Below are 26,227 nucleotides of genomic sequence, written 5' to 3'. Positions count from 1 at the left end.
ATGAACGAAATTAAGGAATTGGAGAGGGAATGTGAAAGGTCACCAAGTTGTGTTAAAAAGGAGGACAAGGAACTCATTTTGGTGAGCACTTTATTTCCTTAGTGGAAAAAGAAAATTAAGAAATTGAAGAAGGAATGTGAAGTGTCACCAAGTTGTTTTAAAAAGAAGTAACTCATTTTAGCATACTTGGTTTTATGGTTTGGATCTCATTTTCTCTCTTGGAGAGTTCTTTGGAAAGCTTTCAGCTTTCAAATAGTTTGAGGATTAAAATCCTTGAGCTCAGAGGCATTGGATGGAAACCCATTGCTTCTAGAGATATCACAAGGGTGTCTCACTTGTGCTTAAACATTTCTTTTCTTATTATCAATCTGACTTTATTTTTGTATTTACGATTGGCTATTGCATTGTTTGTTGTGGGATCATAAGCAACATTATTTTCAAAATACATATATTTTCAACTGGCTATTGGGATTTTGATTTTTCTCAATGAATGGGAAATCTTTGCATGCAAATCTGTTAATAAATTTGTATAGCGTTTTTGAGAAAAAAATTGGGGAAAATATCTAGTTAGGGATATTACAGTGGCCTCAGACCATCGAACCTGCAATTATGTTGGGTAGATTCGGTATTTTACATTTGTGAACAAATTGGCAAGGGTTCAATGTTTCAGGACAAAGAAAAAAAAAGTTATTGCAATTATGCTGTGATTCACTAACTAGGACAACAATACCTACAAAACCAACGTTAGAATTTATATAATAATAAATCAACTTCCACTATTCTACCCTCTATCCTAACCCAACCTTAAAGACGTCTCCACATTGGCATCAATAACCCTCTTGAGAATCCTTTGATCCCCGGTTACTTCTTTGTCTTCTATAAAGTGTTCGCTTTAAGGTCCATCCTAGAAGAGGCATTCTCCATCTAAGGCCTTGTCACATATGCATTTGTTAACATCTAGGGAGTATTCCGACCTTATATCCATATTAATATCACTCTATTACCAAAGGGACTCTCTTGATCTAAAGTTATTAACCACATTAAGATCACTCTCTTTCCTAAAAAGGCACTCTCTTGATCTTAAATCATTAATAATTAAGTCATGTGTGTTATTCGTTTCGGATTCTACCTTTTCATATACATATGTATATATGTATATGCATAAATTACCCACAAGTATGATTCATTAATATAAATAAATTCATAAACATAATTAAACAAATATAATCCATAAACATACCTTTCTTACCTTCCTCTTTGCTTGGTCCATGTGGTTCTATCCTTAGTTAGCCCTTGATGAATTATTCCTTCTAGATTATCTCAACTCTATATTAACTTTCTAAAATTCTTCCTTTTCTGATTACAAGGAAAGGTTAAAATATACCTTTTTGTTTCCTCTTTTCCAATAGTCACAACCTTTCATAATACAAATCCTTAGAAAAGTCACAACACTTCATAGTTATAATCCTTTGGAAAAGTCGCAACACTTAAAACTAAAATCCATTGGAAAAGTCCCAATACTTTATAATTACAACATTTTTGAAGAGTCACAACTATTCATAATTATGACCCTTTCGAAGGTTCACATCATTTCAATATCATTGATACGTTTTCAAAATGTCACTTCCTTATTTTCTTCATATTACTTTCTTTTTCCATTTTTCCTTTTTGAACTCCTATCTTCTCCTCTTCTTTTTTACTCTCTAAAATAAACTCTCCTCCCTTTCATATTTTAATTTTAAGGAGTCATGTCTACTTGTTAAATATCTCTTGGCTTTTCATTAGATTTAGTTAATTTATATTATTCTATGGTATATTGTTTATTTAATTACTCATTTGTATTTATTATTATTTATTATTAAATTCTATTTAAAAAAGTTAACATACTTTCTTCAATATTGTCTCTTGTATTTAATCTTATTTCTTTATTTATTCATTGTAATTTTATTTTTTATTTTTTATTTAAAATATCATACTATATATTATTTCATTGATAATATAGAATAAATAATTATTTCCTATTTTTATATTCAGTATTAGTTTTAATATCACTTTATTATCATTATTTTTTTAATAACATTGTATTATCTAATCATTATTAAAATTCTATCTTAAAATGGGGATATGACAGATATAGTGCAATGATTATGTGGTTGTTCACCTTGCAGTACTTAAGGCCATCCTTTTAATACTTAAGGCCATCTTTTTAATGAGATATTGTACCGTGATTGAAAGGAAGATGGATCTTGCATTGGGTTGACACGATTATGACCGTGAGAAATATTGAGGATGTTTAACCTTAGAGTGTGATCTGCATATCAAGGAGATTGTTGCTAGTCATGAAGGAAGATGGATCTTCTGTTGGGTTGACACGATTATGGCCGTGAGAAATATTGAGGTTATTTAACCTTAGAGTGTGATCTGCATATCAAGGAGATTGTTGCTAGTCATGAAGCTTGGACAAGCCATTTGAGCTTTGTTCGGATATTGGTGTGACTGCGCCTTTGTCATGAGGCATGTTGAAATAATTCTGGTGATTGCATTGAGTTATAAAACTTAATAAAGTGCATTTGATTTTCAGCTGCTAAAGTTTAAGTGAGAAAATCATACCACAAAGGATCATTATTAATTTTGCCGTGTTGAATAAACATTTGTTTGGGAGCTCATGTTTTAAAATTATTGAAGTTGTGGCCTTTGTATGTATTAAAAGGGGTCTCAAGTAGTTCGCTGAAGTCAAAGACATTAGCTTCTAGTTTCTGCAGAGGATATTAAATTATTAACTTTGCGAGAAATAGATAAATGTGGGCCTATTGTTTCATTTAATAGTTGCAGTTATAGGTACGAATTTTGCCGAAACTATGTTTCTAATGCTACTGCCAAACCATTGAGATCAATATAAATTTTTCATTAACACTGGTCATTCTCTTTCTCTGAAGTTTTTTGTGAAATATTGTTCTGATATTTGCAATGAGGATTAAGTTTGTAGTTGCAGTCAGATTGATTTGATCACGAGATATATTGGTGATGATAAATCGTCATTAGATAAATATTCTTGTGTGTGTGTGTGTGTGTGTGTGTGTGTGTGTGTGTGTGTGTGTGGTTATTATTATATATATTATATACATATATGGTTATTTATATAATTAATATATTAACTAATGATGATTAACTATAGAGACATGTCTCTTCATGAGACATGTCTCCTCATATTTATGAGTCTTCAAATCTGCAATTGGAAGGTATCAATTCCAATGGTCATCTTAGTACATTTGCAGAAAACAATCCATGTTACTTTAACATGGTATCAGAGTAGACTGCAAATGTAATAAAAGAACTCAATGATAAATCAAAATCGAATCAACATATAAGCTGACAGCATAGTCAAGAAAACGCAAAACCAACACAATAAACAAAATGTAGGAGCCATCAAAGATAACAAGCAACCTTTTTATTGTTGAATCTGCAAAGCGGAAAATTAAAACATTACAAATGGCTAGTTTTCATTGGACGGTCCCTTGGATAGAAGATAGGTATCGCGTGCTGACTATTTTTTCTTGGTCCAAGCATGGGCTATGTCTGGAAAATTGTTTCATGTATATTGCACTAGTTGTAAAAGGATGGAAACAAAGACATTATTCATCAGACATGTTCTACATAATTTCTGGTAAATACAAGATAGTAATGGACAAATGTGTATCGTTAACAAAATTTGTCTATGATGAATTAGCAGTTTGTCTGATGGAGGATGTTCTCCCTTACAGACTCGACAATTGTGGTTATAGTATCCTGCCAGTCTTTTAAATTTGGCCATCTTTAGTACTGAGAAATATGCCCAACATAGACGTAGGGAACATTGACAAAAAGAAGGAATTAAAATGTTGTCATAGTAAATAAGAGGCTGCAACTACATCACGTGGATGCCAACACAAAGAGCATATTGACCAATTAAAATGAATAGATATGTAGTCGGAATAATCAGTATCCAGAAAGCATTGAATATGTCTCATGAATCAAGTTCTCACTAGGAAAAGAGATATTAGAAACATTAAATTTCTGACATCACGCGTCACCACAGACACAGAAGCAATTGAACATGAAGACCAACAATGACATCACTAATCCCACCAAGGTGTATCAATAATGACAGTTTGGGAGAAATAGATACGAACTTTGCATATATAATGGATCGCATTTCCATTGATGGGAATTCAAGTAATGGTGAATGATATATTCACTGCTTGCTTATTATACATATCAGTGGAAAGTCAGAGAAATTAAAAGGATCAGCGATCACAATGGAGTGATTATTGAATGCTTTTGATGGATAGAAAATATGCAGAGAGAAGAAGTATTGAAATCAACTGAGGTCATATTCAGTAAATGCATCTTGGTATTCTTCATTTCTCAGCAATTATAATGCCCTCAAATTTATGATATCCATCAGATGAACTGCGAGCTTATATATGTCAAACTTGTCTTAAAGCCTTAATTTCTCAAGACTTTTCTCATGAGAAAAAGTGCTAGATGTCTAGTACAATCTCGTAACCACAGAAACATCCCACAGTCGTAAACATATTCCACGAATCGCTTTGACTGGGTTCTAAGCATTGTGAAATGGAGATTCCTCTTGATGGCAGGACATAAAACACATAGCAGTTGATTCAGTTTGTAATGGGAGAAAATGTTTTGACCCGAGCAGTCAAAGAATGTGTTTATGGAAACTATAGGAGCTGTGTATGTCTCCAGCCACATGGATGATATACTCGGACAAGAAGATGCATGGGATATATCCCACCAAAGCAAGTATTATTTAATCTTTTGGATGTATAGGTCAGTGGTCCTCATAATCTTATAAACATCAGAGCCCCCACCTATAATAAGGTGAATTAAGGGTAATGTACATTCAAAACTTTCCTTACATTATTGTGCAAATGGAGATGTACATTAAGTTCTACATATGTGTGTGTGCGCGCGCGCGTGTGTGAACAAATTGAGTTTTGATATTATTACTTTGAAAGATTATGAAAGTTAATGGAGTTAATTGATATATGTTATAAGTAATCAATACGATTTCTTATTGGAAGAAATCAATCAAGAAAAAGTGTAGAGACTGTTCCCATTCCTATGTGAATGCACATGTGTAGAACATTGTAAATTTCTTAAAGTTAAATAAATAATGTTTATTTAAGAAATGATTAATATTTTGTGAGATCAATCTAATATTTTTTTTAAGAAGGGTGAAAGAAATTCAATGTTATATACCAAATTGGTAATGACGGGGACAATCAAGGATGTTGATTAGTATTTATTTTCCTTAGAGCATTACAATTGTCTATTCACTATGTTCTCTCTCTTATTTATTATACATAACAATTATTTGCATTGAATCTTTTCCTCTAAGAATGTTCTTGCAGAAAAAAAGAAAAAAGGAGATTTAGATTCAGACGGAGACTGACATTTCAAGCAACCTTGAAAAAGAGGGAGAAGATAGAGGATATGATTCAGTCAACTTTCGCTGATCTCGATCATATTGATTCAGAGGGAGTAAACCAGGTTGAGAGGGATTCTCTAGTTATCAATAAATTGTAGGAGTCAAGAGGACTATGATTCATGAATATACCTTTTGACTGTGTGATTTTAATGGGCCTACCCTTGTGTATGTCACATAAAAGTGATGTACACCATGAACATACAATGAAAGGAAGTGAAATCGCATGTTACAAAATAGGGCAGACATATTGTGTTCCTCGCACATCATCAAGAGTGAGATAAGACATAGGACTTGGAAATAATTAAACTCAGGAAACATTAAAAGTGTGTCATGTTGTCAATGATATAAATAGACCGTCACAAAGGATAGATGCAGAGGAAGCTATTGAATTATATTGTGATGAGAATCCTTCATAAATGGATAGGATATGTATATATAAAGAGATACATATTGTAAAGAGCTTGGTATATGGCATGGCGTATCAAATATCCTTAAACTCAAATTTATAGGAGAAAATCACATTTTCTCAATGCAAAGGCTAGGAGGTTTCAAAATCAAATTTCCTTCTATCAATTTTGTTGTATGGTCATAGATCAATGTGGAGGAAAGTACGAATATACTTACTAGTCATTATTTAATATTCAACCTACAAGTTTTATTGTATGAGATTCATCACTAAGAAAATTGAATTGAAAGTACATTCACTGTATTAAAGTTTAAAAGACAATGATATAGAGGTTGACAAGGACTGAAAACTCTATAAAATGGAATAAGTGGGAATTTTACATTGAAGGGAGGAAGAATAACCAATGCTTTATTCCCATTATTTGACAAATGCCCATATGGAGATAGTTTTTGACACGTGGACCTTCATTGAGAAACTTGTATGAAGGATGTACAGATAAGTATTCATTAACCTTGAATATTACATTTATCTTCTCACTGTATTCTCTCTCTTATTTGTAATTCTACACATACTATAAGAGTTATTTTGCGTTGCTTTTCCTTTGTATCTTAAGTTGATCTTGCAGGAAAAGAAGAATGGCATATTAGGCGCTTATGGCAGTAGCTTAAAACTTGTGAAGTTGTGATCAGGCTCGATAAAGTGAGGCTCTTGAAGTAAACATCCTTGATGATTGAGATTATGAGTATCCTTCTACATTAAGAGGGAGTATGACACTTCTTCAAAGGCAATGCAGGACCTTAGAAGATTGATACTCAGAGGGAGTCTAGAAATACATGTGTGTGACTGCATGATTTTGATGGGCCTACTCTTAAGTGCATCATGAGGTAGTATTGACTTATCACTAGAAAATCGAAAGATTGATATCAAATTTAGAGCGAGCCTGACAAGAATTCTTGGGGGAAGAGAGCCTCTAAGGGAGTAACTACTGGACCTAACTTCCCAGGATCATTATTCTGAGGGAGAATTTTGAAGTGCAATCCTTTGTGAATGATGTCTTCTCTATGAGGAGAAGTTCTAAGTGAAACTCCTTGTAATGCATTCGTCTCTGTGAGAGAAAATTAAGGTGAATACTTTTGTACCACTTTCTGACTTGGTTCATGGTGATTACTATTTCACAAATGATATGTAATGCAAGGTGACAATCTTTCATTGACATATATAAACAAAAGGTAACCATTGTAAGGTGACAATCTCATAAATAGTAGACTTGTTATCATGATAGACTTCATTAAGTTGTTGTCCCAAAGTGTTGGAAGTCATGATAACGAACGTATCATACAGAAGGTAACCATTGTAAGGTGGCGATCTTATATATGGTAGACTTGTTATTATCATGACAGACTTCATTTTGGAAGTCATGATAACGAATGTGTCATGATCAGACTTCATTAAGTTGTTGTCCAGAAGTGTCGAGGATCATGATACGTGTGATGATAGAGACCATGACATTGTGATTTCTTGTTATCTAATATACTATATCAAATTGTTGTGGCGTAAATCAAATAACTCATATCTCTCTGAGATATAACATATTCTTTTGGTAGGCATCAACAATTTGATGCCAATGCACATACCAAAAGAATACACGTATGACAAATATCATATGACTAATTTCTTGTTGAATCATACTTCAGACTATATTGAAATATAACATCTAAGTTGATGGATTTATGTTGATATCCTTAAACATGTCATTCCAGGAATATCATACTGAGATGATATCTCTCCATATACTCAAGAGCATAATGTGTTATCTATCCTCCCTAGCTAAGAGGGAGTGTTAAGTTTGTAGTTGCAGTTAGATTGATTCAATCATGAGATATATTGGTGATGATAAATCAGCATTAGATAAATATTCTTATATATATACATATATATATATGGTTATTTATATAATTAATATATTAATTAATGATGATTAACTATAGAGACATGTCTCTATTACAATGGTCACGTTAGTACATTTGCAGAAAAGGATCCATGTTACTTTAACAATGACGAACGATTGTCAGGCCTCTAGTTATTTTTATGAGTCTTCAAATTTGCATTTGGAAGATATCAATTACAATGGTCATGTCAGTACATTTGCGGAAAACGATCCATGTTACTTTAACAATGAGAAACGATTGTCAGGCCTCTAGTTAAGTCATTGCCGTGAGTTAGAACTGTACAGAGGAGTTGTCATAGACTATATCAGAAAAATCAGAAAATGCCAAGTTGCATAAAATCTTAATATTTCTAACTTCAGAAATATTAATGTCAAGAACTGGCCGATGAATAAACAATATTACCTCTTGATACGCGTGGGAAGTATTAAGCTAGGTTTTTGAATGTGCGGTGAAATAAAATATGGAAGGAGTCAAAAATAAATCAAAGCTTTTCTTCTATAGTTGGGCACATGAATATAATTGGCAGACACTCATTTTTATAATATTTCTAAAATATTGTCACAGTGCAAATATATAAGTGAATATCCAACGGGAACATGGTAGTGCAGTGAATTTTTTTCGCTGCAAAAATTTAGTCATAAACTTTTGAAGACAGCCAGATTTATTAATCTGGTGGAGCTCGCTTAGGGGCTTGGTTGTATAATGCTAAGCACTAGCGTATGTTGAAATGAGAATGTTGTGTATATCTTACAGGGTGCATTCCGGTTGAACGAATGATTTTAAGTTGCAATGTGGGAGCCTGTAATGATTGCCAAGCACAAAAGATATCTCAATGAGCAAGAATATTTAATTCTGAAAGATTAGAACGGGTCTGTTTTTCAAGAAGGGAAAGATAACACCTTTGCTCCATGCTTATCAGAGTTTCACAGGATAGCAGATGCAAGGGGAAGGTGAACCAAAGGAGTTATTTGGTCATACACAATGCAAAGAATACTAGAATAGTCACAGAGATGTTTATTTTAATTAGAATAATACACAGTTTGAAGCACATTAGCAGCATCTTTGATCCAGTCAGGGATGCATATATTGAGGAAATGACAAACAAGAGTAATCTCGAACGAATGCTCAGGTGCTTAAATTTATCAGAAGTGACTGGAATGACGTGGTTGTCCATATTGACAGTTCTCAAGTGGAATAACATATTTAGAAATAAAAAGACAAGTTGATAACCAAGAGTATAGCAGCACACAACTTTACATAGAAGTCCAGTATCTTTTTTCAAAACTGAATATAAGTTGTAGATGCAATCGGTTGCAATTGTGAATTCTTCAAGTAACTTGAAGAATGCTTCAGTGTGTCCAGTGAGTCAGTGGGTTGTGTTGTGAGACATTCTATTTTTGAAGTTCTATTCAGTGAAGTCGCCAGCTGTATGAAGCAGGTTCTTGAAGTCAAAAACAAAACAGAACTTAAAACATCCAGGGGAACTCCCAAGTGTTTGACAGAATTTCTGTGAATTAAAACGGGACATAGCAGTGTTAGTGCAGTAATTAGAACATTCACTTGCAGAGACTTGTTGTATCTAGCTATGGGAAAGTTTTATGGTCTGGGAAAAGTCATGAAATATATTGTTAAGTTACAGTAGCAGTTAGCCCAGGATTTCCAAACTGATATAAGAGCAGAAGTACTCAACATGCATGATGAGTATAACAAATTACCTTTGCAAGTTCAGAAGATTTACCCTTCATAGATTATATGGACTCTCGTCCAAAGCTACAGAAGAAGAATAATATGGCAAAGAAGAAGTAACATGAGTTGGCCCAGGATCTTCTTGCTAAAGATAGGTGCATAAATTTGTATGAGGAGTTTTTAGCAGATTATAATCAGCTTACAGGTGAACCAAATTTCAAACTAGATTTGGAAGAGAATGAAGGTTACAAGTGGTCTTGCCAGTAATTTGCAACCTTCTCATGATCATGTGAAAGATATTAATGGCAAAAGTTTATATTGATAGGGAATTTAGAGATAAGAGGTATCTTGCAGGGCTGCCTACACTGGTACTCTTGATGGATATGCTGAAAGTTCATGTTATCAGATTGTCCAATCAGCCAATGATGATAACTCCACATCTATTGTGAGTGTTGATGCTTATTTCGATCTAGACTTAATGGTCTCTACATAAGGTATGGATTCTTCTAGTGATGAATTCAATTTTGGCCATAGTATTGTCCCTATTTCCTATACACAGTAGGGCATGAATGACATTGATATTGTGATGAAATACACTCTCCTATCTCATATGTATCCGATTCCTTTAATACACCAGCTAGTTCACATATTTTGGAGAATCAGATGAAGGTAACGGAAGATAAAATTTGTTCAAGCTCTATCACAGTATAATAAGATATATGAAATGGTTGAAAAGCATTTTTGGAGGGAACAATTAGAGAGAAGGCAAAAAGGACTCACATTTGCAGGTGGTTAAGGAAGGGATGAAAACAATAAAATCAGATGATCAAAATCCCCTTTCAGATCATGATCATATTCTTATTCTAATAGAGATCTTTTCCGGGGCATTAACAAAGAAGGAAGATTAAGTGGACACCCTTGCTTGTGAGCTCTAGAATACTAAGGACACCCTACAGGCTGCCATAATGACATTTCATCAAGCAAAAAATCAGGTCGTTGAGCTTAATCAAGAATTAAATTTGGCACACTCTAATTCAGCTCAACATTCAGATATGAGAGTTGAGGAGGTTGTTAGTGGTGATAGTGTGAGAGTTGATCAGATTGAACATGATTTATCCACATTCAATGCGCAAATTGTATATAGTGATGAGCTCTTGACAGAGGTTGCGGCCATTCATTTTGACTATACAGCAACAAGTGCTGATCATTTTTGGTTTGATCCACATATGGAGGAATTGATGAGGCGCATGTGTGGATTGGCTCAGAGATTGTATAATCCATGATGGGATGGATGTCTACCATCTTCGGAAGATTGGATCACAGGTTGCAAGTATCTGACTCTAGTAATTATGGGAGGTTACTTGCAGGTGCACCAATCAGTTCTCCATTATTACGATATGCTTCCGAGGGGGTTGGTTACTTCTATACCACTAGGATCTCATACATAGATGCAAGGTTGTAGGGTAATTATAGTGTCAGTTGCTACAGGTTGGGTTACTTGAAAAGTCAGCACGTTCGTGAGGGTCTTACAGATTTTGAGTGCAGTTGTGAGGTTGCAGATTCCTTCAATGGTTTGCATCTCCGCATAGCGAATGGATGTGAAAGCAGTTTACTTTGGGACCTGAGTATTCACAAAGTTAGCAGTATAGCTTGCTTGAGCTCCACTGATGGGCTTCACCAATCTTGGCATGGTGAAGATGAGGTCAGAGTTAAGTGACAGGAGTCTGATGATCTTCTTGGACCTTTTTTTATTTTGATGGATTCCTTTTGTGCGCAAGACTTGGATAGTTGGTATGGTATACATTCTTGCACTGTTGAGGGAGGTGTGATCGGTTGACTTTCTGAGTTCTTCTCTCCAGAGTTGTTCACCCCTGCGACACATATTGTTGGATTATTCTAACAATTGAACAATTATTATACTCTACATTGGCGCAAGTATTACAAGATTTAGTGATATCAAAGACATCACACAAGTCTTCACTTGGGATCTAGGTGTAGTATTCACAAGGGTTATGGATTAAAGAGTTGGAAGGAGCGATTTGTTGCATTTCTTTCTTGATGGAGGTTGGTATATTGTTGAGCTCCCACCACCTCTTGATTAGAGCTGTATGTAGTTACCACTAGAGTGGGGTAGTGGAGAGCATTTTCCTTAACGATAGTAGTGCATGGCAGGATATCCCCACTGAGTATGCACATGAGATATTTTGGGATCTTGGCATTCAGTTGACTAGTGCTTTGGTCCGTGTTGTGTTACTTCGCAACTCTGGGGTTAGAGATGTTTACACCAGTGTAGCACAACAGTTGGACAGATCATCAGCTCTAAGACAAATCTGGGATCTAGGCATTTGGTTCAAGCATACAAATGTGGATCACTTGGGGGAAAGCAATCTTTGAAAAGGGAGGATTGGCATGTCCCTTTTTCTAGGCAAGTGGACTTTGTTGTGTCACTAACCCATTTTACCTTGGTTTTGTGGGCTAACCAAGTATTCTTTAGGATCAGTTCAGCTTTTGGCCTAGGCAATTTGAAATGTTGGCCCAATCAAAATTATTTTAGTGGGGTTTTGAACACTTAATATTTTTAGTATGTTAGCAAGCTCAATATTCTTGGCATTTCAAGGTCGAACAAGGAGTGTCTAGTCTAGACCTTCCCAACGAGTTGCCATACATGCATATCCAAGTCCATCTAATCAAAGATTTTAATGCATGAAGATTGAACTGATTAATTAATAAAGTGACTTTATAAAATAAGTTCACATTATTAAATGTCACTTTATTCTTATGGGCACTTTATTTCCTTAAGTGGGAACAATAGAGTACCCGTAGGGAAGAATAGAGAAAAGGAACGATTGCTACTGGAACCGAGATTCCAACAACCAACATCCACTCAACATACTATACAAGTATTATTTTATTTTTTTAAATTAAGAAGTTGACGAGAGAATGTTAAGGGTCATCAGGTTGTGTTAAAAAGGAGGAGCTCATTTCAACATACTTGGTTTTGTGGTTCGAATTTCATTCTCTCTCTTGGAGAGTTATTTGGGAAGCTTTCCATTTCAACCACTTTGAGGTCGAAAAACCTTGGGCTCGAAGGCACACTTTGAGGACGAAAAACCTTGAGCTCGAAGGCAATGGAATGGAAAGCCATTGCTTGTTGGAGATATTACATAGGTATCTCACTTGTGCTTAAACATTTATTTTCTTATTACCAATCTGACTATATTTCTATGTTTAAGATTGGTCATTGCATTTTTTGTTGTAGGAATATAAGCAATCTTATTTTCAGAATACATATATTTATAGTTGGATATCGGTATTTGTTGAATGAATGGGAAATATTTGCATGCAAATCCGTTGCTAAATTTTTGTGTTGTGCTTTTGAGATAAAATGGGGGAAAATATTCGGTTAGGGATATTACATAAAATGAGACACACTTACCTCCTATATATACCCTCTTATGCCTAATATAACACCATGGACAACCTGAATATGAATATATAGGTGTAAGTCCACCCCAACTAGCCAAATAACAATGTAATAATGATAATATGACTCAATTAGGAGTTAAGGTAGCCACAAGTTGACTACTCACAACCATATGTATATCTCTAAACATTAACGGGCATTGCATGCCCTCCCTTCTTTAGAGAAGCATTGTCCTCAATGCTAAGTGAGGAATCTTCTATATGAGCTCTTCATCTTCCCCCATGCAACATCGTCAATTGGTAAATTCTTCCATTGAATGAGATATTTTTTAGTATTATAGACCTTAGCTTCTTTGTACATGTTTGGAGAATAAATTTTGGGTCTAATGTAGTCCTTTTTTCTTCATCAAGCTCTTGTAATATTGTTTACATAGGTATGTTATTTCCTATTACATTTTGAAACAAGACATGTGAAAAACTAGATGTATCTTCCTTGTTGGTGGAAATTCTGATTTGTAGGGTAACACTACTTATCTCTTGCATGATCTAGTATGGACCATAATATTTTAGTGGCAACTTATTATTCTTTGTTTGTTGCTGTAATGATATTTGCTTATAAGACTGCAATCTCCAGAATACCCAATCTCCTACATCAAAGTTTCGTTTGATACAATGTTGATATGCTTCTTGCTTCATACGATTTTGTCATGGCCAAATTCTCCTTTAATCCCAAAAGTAATTGTTGTTGATGAAGCAAGTGGTCCTTGACAGCATGAACTTTTGGTAAAACCTACAATGATGATGTGATGGAAGGAGGGTGATATCCGTATAGTACCATAAAAGGAGACACTTTTTATGAGCTATGGAAGGAAGTGTTATACCGCCATTCTACTAGAGGCATCCAAACCATCCAATGTGATTGCTTATCTAAAGTAAAACAATGTAGACATACTTCCAAACATTTATTAACAACCTCAGTGTGTCCATCAAACTGAGGATGCTAATAACTATAAGCTAATTGAGTTCCCAAACATGAGAAGAAATCCATCCAAAGGTTAGTCGTAAAGATATGATCATGGTCACTAGCAATAACCATGGTTGTGCCATGTAGCTTATATATATTCTCCAAAAATGTATTTGTCACTGTACTTGTTGTAAAAGGATGTGATAATGCAATATTCTCACTATACTTGAGGCGGTTCACAACCCCTATAACAACATAGTGACATCTTTGCCATTGGATCTTGAGAGACCTATACTAAATCCATGGATATCTCTTCCCAATGCTAATTAGAAATTGATAAGGGCTACACGAGACAAACCTATCTTAATTGTTTCCCCTTTATTTCTTTGACAAACCAAACATTTAACCACAAATTTATGAACATCCCCTTTTCGTCCCCAAAATAAATCTTTCTTGACTCATTGATATGTCTTCAAGAATGACCACTTATTGGACACTCATAAAGTTTTGTACGAATCTTTTGTTTGAAAGTGAAGTTCTTGCATAAGTACAAGAACTATTTACACCACAAAGCATCTCCCTTCCAACAAAACTCATTTGAACTACTTGGATCACTCTATAACTGTTGAATGAGATTGCTAGTAGAATTATCATATTTCTACTCATAATTAACTTCTTCTACCCCATTTTCTTGTAATAGTCAAATGGCACACAATAAAGCTTCATCTTTTGAATCTAGATTGGATAATGCATTCACATATGATAATAGTTAAATGGCACACAATAATAGTCAAATGGCACACAATAAAGCTTCATCTTTTTCATCTAGATTGGATACTTGCATATGATCTCAAAGTCAAACCCTAACATCTTAGTCATGCATTTTTATTGCTCCTTAGAAGATAGTCTCTATTCCAAAAAATACTTAAGGCTATCAAGATTTGTCTTAACTTTGAATTGTCTTCCCACTAGACATCGTATCCATTTTTTGACTCCATAAAGAATAGCTAACATCTCCATCTCTTAATTGATGACTCTAATAAGCAATGGATCAACCCTCTTGCATAAGAACTACTCCAATGCCATTACTAAAGCATCACATTCCACAATAAATTCTTGGTGGAGTCTAGAATAGCCTCCTTCAACCTCTCAAATGTTACATTAGCTAACTCATTCCATTTGAAAATAATTTTTCCTTATTAGAGCTAGTGGTGCTCTACAACCACTCATTCCATTTGAAATGAATTCTTCCTTATTAGAGCTAGTGGTGCTATACAACCATTGCTCTTCATAAATCTTCTACGGTACTCAATCAGCCCAAAAAATATATTTTTTTAGTGATTGTGGGTAAAGGCCAATCCATAATAGACTTGATTTTGTTAAGAACTATGTGACCCTATTCGTCCCAAATACTCCACCTCCTTGACACCGAAAGCACACATGGAAGGCTTTACCTCCTTGACACTGAAAGCGCACATGGAGAACTTAGCAAACAGTTGCTTGGCTCTATTCCAACATGATGTAAATGTCCCTACCATTAAAGAACACTAATACAAACTTCCTCAAAAATTTCATGAGGATGGGAGTACATCAAACTTCGAAATGCAGATGGTTCATGAGTCAACCCAAAAGGTATCACCAAAAACTCATATTGATCCTAATCAATACTAAATGTTGACTTGGAAATATCTTCTTTAATCTAAGTTTGGTGATAGCCCAATCTAAGATCTAACTTTGAAAAATACTTAGCTCCAAGCAGTTCATCTGATAAATCATAAATGGCTAGAATAGGGAACATATGTTTGATAGTGTACATGTTAAGAACTCTATAGTCTGGGCACATACATCATGTATCATCCTTTTTATGCACCATTACAAGTTAGAATAAGTGAGGCATATGTACTTTGGTTGTGTAAAATAATTCCACTCTTTTATATACTTGTGTGCCTATGAGGCCTAATCTTTGGCAGTTGGCATATAGGCATTGGTTATATGGCATGATTGTGATCCCTCTTAGGAGGAAATCCTTAGAAATCTATCCACACGCCATTGGGTGATGATAAATAAATTTTTTGTAGGTATGGAAAGATAAGGGCATTTGATTGATAGGATTCCAAGGAACATAATGGGCCACAAATCCATCAGCTCCTTTCTTTAGCAACATTTGCATTTGATAAGAGCTTACTGTTTGTGGGGCCCTTGCATGCACCCTTCTTAACTCCACTATCTTCACTTCTAATTAAAATCTCATGAATATTTCTTCAAAATTGATCTCAATTGTTCCAAGGTATTCAAGCCAAAGTAACAAGAATCGGAATCGGATCGAAATCGGCAAGGCCGAATCAAATCGTGAATCGGCCATGAATTGGAATCAAATCGGCCATGAATCAGAAAATTAAAAAAACCCTTGAAATTTAGTGAGTAACTTATTTCATAAACCCTTTATCACTGATTCGATTCACTGATTCACAAAAAATCGTTTGGCTTGAATCGAATCGCGTGAATCGCATGAATCGCCGTGATTCTTGGAACTATGATTCAAGCATTGTACTCCCAAAACAATATCTTCTACTCCCATGTAGATAGCATACACTGGGAAATCAAAATGATAGTCTCTGATGGATAACTTAATGCTGTGACATTTTCCAAAACAACTATCTACAGTCAAAACTTGAAACTTTAGAGCTAAGTACATAAGCACTAGCCCACATGTAGCCAGCTTTTTGTTGATGAAGTTATAAGTACTACCCAAGTATATCTAAGCTATTACTTTCTCCTTATACAAGAAACCCACTATTTGAGTGTTTGTAGGGTGGTAAAAACAGCAATTGCATGACCAGATATGATTGCTTGAGAATAATCTTATTCTTTGTCACTTTCTAATAATGATTCTTCCTCTTCTTCCACACTCAAACCTTGAATATAACACAGCTTACTTTCATTGCATTTACGTGCTCGCCTGTATTTGCTATCACAATCATAACATAGACTAAACCATTTGATCTATTCTTCAAAATTTGTTGTGGTGTTCATCTAATTGGTTGAGGATGAGAAGGTGTTAGAACCCTTTCTCTCATCTACCCTACATGCTAAGACAAAAGATTCATTTGTAGAGGTGGGAATAATCATGCATACCTCATCTTGAATGTGGTCTTTGAGACCTCCCAAAAATAAGTCATTCAAGTTCTGCTCTATAATTGCATCCATTCTCATAGATAGATTTAAAAATTTTGAATGTAACCCTTTACACATCTTGTTTGTTGAAATTTAGCTAATTGGCTGAAGAAGTTGTTGGTGACACTATTGTTATATTGTGATTGTAGTTCCTGTGTAAAAACTAACCATGAGACTATGCAACTTTTTCCTTGTCATTGATGTAACATGCTAAAAATTCAGAAACCAGTTAATTCTTAAATAAAAATATCATATCCCATGATTATCTGAATGAAAAAAGATATAGTTAAATCAGTTAAATCACTCTTTCACATGAAAAGGAAATACAAGCTAACTAAAATCTATATTTTCAAAAAGTTAGAAACTAACAACCATCTAACTACCAAATTCACATGACATTCAGTTATTAACTATCACTACACTTGCATCTTCCAATCTGAAATATTCTAATGGAAGCAACATATTTAGCAAAATAAATACCAAAGAAAACATGAAAAGGTTACCAGAATAATGACAGTTGATGACACTAAGTTGCACAAGCCTTGGCATCTGGAAGAGAGGATAAGCATTGTCATGGGCTTAACCTCCCAATCGGGACCCTTAGTATCCCCTCACAATCTCCAACGAGAAAGGTCCTCCCTAACCTGGGAGTTAGCTTGGGACACCCTTATCCAGCCACTGAGCTTGAGTGTCGACTAGTCAATTGTCAAGACTGTGGACACATTCCAATTAGCATATCTTACAATTGCTAGTACACTGACCTCTAGTGATCATGGTGGGAAACATGCCATTAACTACCTTGGCCAAGGATTTCAGATGGTTAAATAAAAGGGATTTCCATGAGCTATCTTTATATTTGATTTAGATGTTAATACTAATTATATTCTTTGTTTCATTGCATGAATTCTTCCCACTCTTTCTCTCCTTAGCTAGACCATAAAGAACCGCATTACTTGGGAGATTCACTTATAATTTCTGAATTCATGAACACATATTCCTCTGCCATGCTTCATGTTGTTTTTGGCCTATGGAATCATAAGTTATTATGCTTTTATTTCTGTTTGATATCATTTATAAGGAGAACATTAAGTTATTATGCTTTTATTTCTATTTGATATCATTTATAAGGAGAACATTCCATCTCAGAGATTGATTATATCCCTTCATGATCCTCATTCAATCCGCACATATGTATATGCAGCACAACATTTATTCCAAACAGGGCATATTGGGGAAACAATTAAGATTACTATGGAAAATCATCACATCTAACTTTAAACTTTCAAAAAAAAAAGAGGCCGAAGCTGATAAGAAATCAGCATGTTCAGAAAAAGAAAATAAATGCAATGATAAACATAAAGCATGACTTGATCAATCAATGCGGTCTGATGTATATGAGATTTGCAGTATTGCCGACACCCGATATTCTAAAGGAGCCTGATTTATGCCACAGTCTTAATCCACGAGCTTCCGCTCAGTCACATTATAACCACTGATGAGCACTCTTGTTTGAGTATGACCAAAAACACGATGGTGATAACAAGATAAGTCCAAGATGCTATGAGCAATGATCAAATGTGTGTGTGCCCCCACGGCAAGAGCAGAGAGTATAAATGGAAAAAAGGAATCGGCCAAGATGAGCAAAGGTCTCCCAGGGCGTGCTCGGTTATGCCAAGACTGAGGTGACATGAAACATTGCAAAGACTTTTAAATTCAAATTATCAAAAAAAGAAATGTTATAGTGCAATGCCATAAGGTGGTGGATACCATACAAGTGGTCGTTCCAAAGCAATAAATAAATGACCATAGTCAGGGTCAAGAAAAATATATATAAAAGGTGGCAACATACGCCTAACCCATGCCTTGGTATATTAATGTCATTCCTCTATGTTCATGCTTGCCTGAGTAATTATGATATGTGGGTATGTGTGTGCATAGTTGAAAAATTAGGACTCGGCTGGCCTAAATTTTTTGAAAAACTCGGAATCGGCAAAAAGTAGGCGAAAAAATCAGTAATAAATCGGCACTTTTATCGAACCTTTAAAATCTATTTACATAAACTAGCATATAAATTTTATAATCATAAATTATATGTAAAACAATAAAAGTACTGACATATACATCAATTATATGTAAATAGATTTGGACAATTTACATTATTGATTTATTTTGGCAATATATATATTGTTAATGTATTTTAAATTTAATATATATGTAAATAATGTATATATATTATTGATGCTTTTTGAGAATATTTAGCTACCTTCTTCCCCGATATATTTTAATTAAAGTAATATACATCAATAGTTTTAATTATTTTAATTAACTTCCCCACCCATATACAATGTATCAACAAATACATTATTTGTATGTAAATTACATGCAAATGTATGTAAAATGTATTTACTTTGAAAAGCATCAACGATATATAATCCAGAATTATATATATAATAGTATTCAACTGATTTATGAATGAACATTGTGGGGTGTTCTATCTTTTTAATTTCTCAACTCTTGCCAATGGGTCGTCGTTGTCGCAGACTATAGTTGCCAGCCCAAGAAAAATGTAAGCCCCCTAACCTATTGTCATCAAGAAAATTTAGTCTTCCCAACAATTATTAATAAATTGGAAACTCATTTAGTCCCGTGAGCAATTATAATTACTACACTGGAAACCTTGACATGGAAAACATCTATTTAATGTTTGAGATGACTTTATTCAATGATTTTTGAGAGATTAAACCGCGTGATATGGCAACTTGTTGTAAAAATTTCACAGTGATTTTTTATTAAACTCGTCATCGAGTTTTCGAGCAATTAATTCGGCTTTCATTTCCTTCTATGATATATCGCGACTCTAACGGTTTATCATCAATATTTTTAACTGTGTGTGTATATATAACGCTAATGATGAATTTCGCATACATACACACATCTATGTGTATACATACGTGCATATTTCATAAACACCCAAATATGAGTATAGACATGATATTACTATATTAAGACATGATAGCTTGCAAGGTACACAAATCAGTACACAATGAAGGTAGTATTTCTTATGTAATTCTTTATAGTGTTTTGCTTATCTATATAGCTCATGGTAATCCTTGTACTTTTCTTTTTGCCTAGCCGTTTTAGTCCTTGTTTCAAGTGGTTAGGTTCATACCTAATGGTCTGACATTGGATTTGGGTATCCCCTTCCTAACTCTCATTTTGGCAACACTTCCCCTCGTCATCATGCTCCTACAAAATGGAAATAGTCCCAGATAATAACATATTTCCAATGATTTGAAATAAAAAATTATCACAATCATTTTAAATTTCTAAGATATCCAATTTCATCTTGACAATTAACTAACATGTCACATGAAACATTATCTAATAACCTAGTTTCCATTCACAAGAATCAAAATATCTTCAACAACTTTATTGATAAATCAATTTCACATGAACCATACAACTCTCAACAAATTTACCAAATAAATAACTTCACATGAGTTTTTCCAATGGCTAGAATATTATTTACTGTAAGAAAATTTGGGATGTGACAATTGAGTACATAACCATCAATATCAAATGAATTGCTTTGGATCTATATATAAGGGCACTATACTAACCTTTTGTCCACTTGGTATATGAGGCACATGAAAAAGAAAACCTCCGTTTGATTTATCCATGTCAGTAGATCACTAGCATCAAACTTGCTCATATCTACTTTTGGTATCTCAAATGAACATTATAATTTGAATCACTATTTTCTGACCTCAATGATTCACATTCTCTTCTTGAGAAATCCTTTCTTGATCCATTCATATAAGAATTTCACATTCTAGGGTTCACCACTTAGCTAGTTGGTTAAGTGGTAGTGTTGATGTTGTGTCCACCAAGGTTCAAAACCCTATTGGGCCATAGTGATCGAGGGCTTGTGGCTTCATAGTTCAAATCCCTTAAGCCTTAATTACAAACAAGTTCTTCCATCATTACCATGGTCAACTTGAACATCTTTACGATATTTATGATAGAAAGCGCAAGACTTGACTTTCCAAAATCCACTAGTATGTGGTTCCATTATTGCACTCTACAACCCCAATTACATTAAAAATTAAAAATAACTACTAGTTTTGATTTGAAAAGAAGAGCAAAATTGTTTTCATCAAATTTGTTCTTCAAAACATGTGCACGGTTGACTTGACTTTATATGTAATAGTGTTTGAAGGGTGTCCAAGATATTTGACTAACAAAAACACATTCTTTGCAAATTCAGTTGCACAAAAGAGTGAATTCAAATACTTATTATAGATTTAATCATAATGCCATATCAAGAGACTTCTGCATGGCAAGCTGCACATCAATCTCAAGTAAAACCAACATCAAAAGCCAACTCATATCTGAATGTTATCAGTGAAGATGTATATCACTTCAAATGGCATTTGGCAAAGGACACAAGACATGAAACCACTACTTTCCTTGAAATGTCCCTGCTAACTAAATTTGCAAAGAAATACTAGTTTTCCTCAAGAAAAGTAATCACGCAGAGAATTGCTATACTTGCAGAGATTGACTTTATAATTAAATGGAACTGACTGAAATGGGTTTTCAAACCTTATCGACTAGGAATAATTGCATACCCAGAAATACATCTATCTTCAGCATGTTTTCTTCAATACCTTAGCAACCACAAATAGGCTATCTAATATGATATGCTTTCTCACATGAACTGTGCATATCCTGGGGATTTATTACAGGTCATCCCTGAACCTCTTTGTTCTGCACAATACTTGTAAAAGCTCCAGCTCAATCCAATACCTATGATATTCGGGTTCTTGGCCGCAGCTGCCTCATAAACACACACCTTATGTTCTAAATGACAACAGATGTCTTTGGGATTCCATCCAAAGAGTCTTTCCACAGGGATTACGTCCTGTAGGGTATTTGGCAGAAATACTTGCAGAGAGAAAAATAACAATAGCCAAATGAATCCCTCATCAATCCATGCGATACAAAATAGACTCCAGCAATTCCAAAAAGCTGGATTTTTCCATTCTTTCCTTCAACGCAAAGTTCAAACATAAGTTTCTAATTTCTTAACAAGCCACTCAGCCACAGATAAGATCGACTTCCACACAAGTCTGACCCCATGCCTATGACTTAAGGAATAATAACATAAGTGACCGACATTTAATTATTCAAATATTTTCCTTTATCCTTAATGTGCTCTAGCCTAAAGGGATGGAAGGCTAGATAATTATCACTGCCTGTTAAAATTAGGGAGGGGAAATGACATTCCTTGCCTATCATACAAATATAATATATCAAGTGAAACAAGCTCTTCAAGTGATTTCTGATGTTATGGAAAAAAAGGAAAGGATTGGTACAAAATAGCTTATAATTCTATATACGTGAGAAGCAATGCTTTGGATGAGACGATTAATGCACAAAAGTCTTCCAAAGAATTTAAGGCAACACCTACAACATGTAGCAAAGTAACAAACACAACTGAAAGACACATTTGTTCTTTCTTCACACCTCAACATACACCAAGATCACTGACAAATTTGGAGAGTATAAGACAGTAGAACATCCATGAATAGACGAAGAAGATGATTGTCAGTTTATAGTACTACTCTAGTTTGTCAATCCATATTACTAGGTGTTGCAATCAGGAGTCTTGGGTTCAAAACCCCATCTCATGAGACATTGAGAGTTGGTAGGCTGTCTGATGTAGTACACAATGTTAATGCGCATTGATTAAAGAGTGCAAAATCAGAATATCCCATTATGTCAAATGGGTGGACAAATAGAAGAAGCCAAATCCTAATTACCTTCCTCATCTCTTGTGATATTGACACGATATTCTTGAAATCTGTGGATGTATCAAATAATATAAAATTTGTAGCTGCATTATTCAAGTTGTTTGAAGAGGTGGTCATAAGATGTAGGGCCATCAAACATGGTTCAATTTATTATGGATGATGCTACTGCTTGCAGTGTTGTCGGGAGAATCCTAATGGACGCATACTTCTATATCTTTTAACTCATATCCTGTATATTGCCATGATCTAACCCAACAGAATACTAGAAAACTTGAAAGGGTTATTGAAGGGGTTCCAAAAATCTCACACAATTACAAAGTTCATTTACAATCACACGAGGGTGTTGCATATGATGCACTCATCCATAGAAAGCAAGGAGCTAGTTGCCAGGGGAGACAATTTTCTACATACTTCCTTGCACTACAAACTCTTTGCCAGCAAAAAATATATCTGAAATAAATATTCATTTCAAATAAGTGGATGGGCTCTAGCTTTACAAATCAAATGGATGGTCAAGTAGTGGCAAGTGCATTTATTCTACAAGCCTTTCACATGCAAGTGAAAAAACAATAGATTTTTCAATGCCTCTAGTAAAAGCTTTGAGGCTAGTTGAAGAGAAACCTCCAATGGGCTATCTGTATGAAGACATGGATAAGACTAAGAAGGTGAAGTGGAGTAGAATGGAAAATAATAGAGACAAGCATATGACATCATGAAACATAGACAAAGAAATGGGCTCAAAAATGAACCCCCTTCCTATGTTATTAGATATTATTTGAATCCAAAGTTTTTCTATGGCACCACTCTACAAGATAATGGTGTTGAAGTCACATGGGGCATATTTATTTGCATGGAGATATCATTCCGTACCCCAAAAAACATTTTAGACAATTAGGGAGAGTTGCCAATCTGCATGCAAGCAAAGAGTTTCATTTTCAAGTATGCATATTATGCAATGCAATAACATCGTCAAGACAAGTAGACTATAAACTCTGGATTGCCTCTAATATTGTGAGCATGAACACTAAAAGTGTTGAAAATTTAAAACATTCTTACAGTCCCTTAGACCCTCATCTCTATATTGTTTTGTTCTGCTTTTCCCTGAGCACCATTTGGTGTTCCTATTGCTGGATGGCTTCTCTTGTTGTGTTCTAGCAGTCCCTTAGACCCTCGTTGTGGTATCTTATTGGATATTAATAACATTCTCTTATCTTATCTTATCTTACACAATATCATCACAAAATAATATGTTTGTTAGGGCAATGTGGGATATTTATGCCAATAAACCAGAAATCTCAGATGCATAGTAAGATGCATTTTGAGCCAACCATATGGTTCATCCACTTATGAGCCTAATTGGAGTATTGTTAACACAAAGTCCAAGAAATGCAACTATTTAACACAACAATGAACGAATGACTTGGTATCTACTCACCACAAACTTCACCTAAACCCAAAGAAAGCTCAAGGTTAAAATTTTAATATACTTGCTATTATAGTTATCATTCTATTCAATATGTTTTTTACTTTCAGTTGGCAAGACTAATTTCTATATGGGCAAACATAGGTGCTGTTAAGCTCAACCCATCGATTGCCCTTGATGAAATTGCTTCAAAGTCTTTTGAATGTGATGACTTTCTTGATCTTAAGGATTTAGATATTCTGACAAAGGTCAACTTTAATAGTGATGTGGTTGAGTGACTTAGGACAGGCTTTGATCCAGTTGCTTCATTCTCATTACCTACAACCCTTTAGTGTAGCTCTCTATGCAATAGAAAGAGTCATTTGGCTATGTTTTTGGAACATTTTACTTAGTTTATAGGTTGATTTAGTTTATAGTTTGACTTTGTACAAACTATATTGTAATTAAAAAGTTGAAAATCGTCAACATCTAGTTATTATCAATGCACTATGAAGTATTCATTGTACAATACAATTCAATTCAATTACTGATATGAACATGTTACATAACCAACTAAAAACTATATTCAACAATTCATGGCTAAACTCTCAATTGTATTTTCTCTATATATCTATGCAAGTAAAATGTCTTCAAATTTCAAAAACACAATTTTTGTCCTTTTTTATGTCTTTTGCATTTTTTTCATCTGATTGCACTTTGTTAAGATTTTGGTATTCGATGGTGATACATGCATATACCTTAGAATATCATATGTACAACTTATGAGTGATGGTATTTACACAACAAATCCCTTACAGGGTTGTAAAAAGAATTCCAAAACATTTTCTCCAATATCCAAAATCATAATTAAGGCTGTAAAATTGCTCCCTCAGGGACTCTCAATGCCTCAATTTATTGTGCCCATAGTCTTCAGCTTCACGTGTGCAACCAATGTACAATAACTACTTGACACCGCTAAACAAAATCATTCCTCAAAATTTTCTTACTTAAAAAGAGCACATCAATGGCTTGCACAAAAGCTCTCAAGTGGATAGACTATGAACATACTTTAGTACTTCATGCACTCAGTGTAGAATTTATAGCATCTATACAGCAACTAACACTTGATGCTTGTGAAATAGTTATTCCTTAAGATTTTGCACAATATGGGAGTCAACTAGAAGGTAAGTATAAACAGTCCCTCATTCACTTGCAATGGCTCATCATACTACAATCATATTGATATGCTTCATTTTTTTTAACATAATTATTATTACCACAAGATACTTGTCAAAGAACCAATTCCTTTAGATCTTCTCGAATTTGGACCCCCGGCACATTTGTGCATTTGCAAATTACACTACAATCATTACCTCTAACTATTTGTTAAAAAAAACATTCCAGAATATTTCCCCAAGTAATGGAGGCATACGAGAGACTTGCATAAATGTTGACTAACAGAAACTATAATCATATTTTGGCAGTTACTGTGAAGAGACTTGCATAAATGCTCACTAAAGGACTCTATATTAATATTTTGGCAGTTCATATAAGTAGTCTAATAGCAACCACATCTGCACTATGATTACCATTACTTAAATGTACAAGAAATCAATTTAATTCTCCCCAATGAATAGAGATATTTCAGAGTTCGTGTAAATGTTCACAAACGTACTCCCAGTGGTTGCATCTACACTATGATCACTACTAAATACTAGTTAAAGAAACCAAATTTGTAAATCTTCCCTAATTAACTGAGCCTTGCATAAAGGGTCCCTGATAGATTCTCAGTCCATTCATGCTTTGGCATTTGTGCATGCCACCTATCAACGATCACTACTACAGTATAACTATCATTAGATACAAGTAAAAGAAACCACGTGTAAATTTTCTCCAATTAGCAAAGGTTTGCATAT

At 34.4% G+C, this 26,227-nt stretch overlaps 1 protein-coding gene across 1 annotated transcript in view; it reads right to left on the bottom strand.

Moving 5' to 3' along the window:
- Positions 1 to 26,227, bottom strand: part of LOC149576825 (CA-responsive protein) — a 42,510-nt gene that overhangs the window by 14,790 nt on the left and 1,493 nt on the right. The window lies entirely within an intron of this gene.

The sequence above is a fragment of the Cupressus sempervirens genome, chromosome 1, assembly GCF_028749045.1.
Source record: "Cupressus sempervirens isolate cs-2001-9-10 chromosome 1, ASM2874904v1, whole genome shotgun sequence".
In the NCBI taxonomy this organism is placed as follows: domain Eukaryota; kingdom Viridiplantae; phylum Streptophyta; class Pinopsida; order Cupressales; family Cupressaceae; genus Cupressus; species Cupressus sempervirens.
The sequence above is the reverse complement of the archived record's forward strand: the minus strand, read 5'-3'. Positions and strand labels throughout refer to the sequence as shown.